Source organism: Bufo gargarizans, unplaced genomic scaffold (genome assembly GCF_014858855.1).
Source record: "Bufo gargarizans isolate SCDJY-AF-19 unplaced genomic scaffold, ASM1485885v1 original_scaffold_2004_pilon, whole genome shotgun sequence".
NCBI classification, from domain to species: domain Eukaryota; kingdom Metazoa; phylum Chordata; class Amphibia; order Anura; family Bufonidae; genus Bufo; species Bufo gargarizans.
Genome location: NW_025334597.1, coordinates 60,001 through 61,399, shown reverse-complemented (window position 1 = coordinate 61,399; position 1,399 = coordinate 60,001).

Below are 1,399 nucleotides of genomic sequence, written 5' to 3'. Positions count from 1 at the left end.
CTAAAAGTGCTGCGGCCTGGAACTGAGCAATGCTGAGCCACCGAAAGAAGCTGAGGCGCGAACTTCATCAGTCTGTTAAACAGTATCTTGGCCAGAATCTTTCTGTCCGTATTGAGAAGTGCTATGGGACGCCAGTTCTCAATACGGCTCGGATCTTTACCCTTTGATAGAAGGATCAGTGCTGACCTCCTCATTGACCGAGGCAGAGTGCCCGAGGATAAACACTCATTGAATACCTCAGTCAAGAGGGGACATAAAGAGTCCTTAAAGGTCCTATAAAACTCGGATGTTAAGCCATCCGGGCCTGGCGACTTCTTCAGAGCTAACCCTTCCACCGCCAGGATAACTTCCTCCTTTCTGATCTCTTCTACCAAAACGTCAAAAGAGAGGTGAGCTTCTGACTCAGGGGTGATTTCAGCCAGGAAAGCCGACATATCTGCCAGAGCTGCCCCGGCGCCCGGCCCTCCAGTACGCAGGCGCTTGCCGCCTGTACCCGTACTGTTAGCCTCAGAGGCGCGTCCGGAAGCACGGCCAGGCACCCCCCCGGCAACGCCCACCTGCGCGTCGACAGGAGGACGCCCGGACGGACCCCAGGCCACGCCCCCGGTCCCATCCGCACGCCTGCTGCTACAGGTGGGGACCCTGAGCCATCACCACCCTGTGTAGGAGGGATGGCGACCTCATCATCACACCGCCCCAGCACCACCCTACACGCTGGGACAGCAGGCAGGGCAGTAGCTAGAGCGGCGGACGGAGTGGCTGACAGAGCGGTGGGCGGGGCCTCCCGATTTTCCTGCCCACCCCCTCCACCCTCAATGCATGTTTGCTGGCTCCCTCCTTCTGCAGGCAACTCCTCCCTGCCTCCACATGCAAGGATGGCGTCCGGCGCCATTTTGGGTAGCACAATCTCCCCGCTCCTCTGCTCAGACACCACCCCAGATGCCGAGACAGGGAGTTTAACGGGGTACACGCCTGGTGGAGACTTTTCAGCCCCCACCAAGCGTGTATAAACTAGACGTGTCTGGACGCTGTTTTGCTTTTTGTTTTTTTTATTTTTCTTCCTTTTGCTCTTATCCTCTTCCAACAGGTCCTCGCCAAATACAAAACCCTGAAGGTCCACCACAGGAGACTCCAGCAACCGTATCTCGCGCAGCAGACCACCCTCCTCACTGCTGCCCTCCATGGCCGATGTCTCATCCGAGGAAGGCAACGCTGGCAGGTACGCCTGATCTTGCTCCGGTGGAATGCCACTGGGCTCTTGCATTCTCGGGGTTACTGGGAGGGCTGGCTCAGGCTGCGAGGTCTGGGGGCCTGCCTGGGACGCCAGAGATTCGGAGTCCACCAACTCCTCCTCCTCACTCTCCGCATCCCCGCACGGCTCCCCCCTCCTCACAGCCTC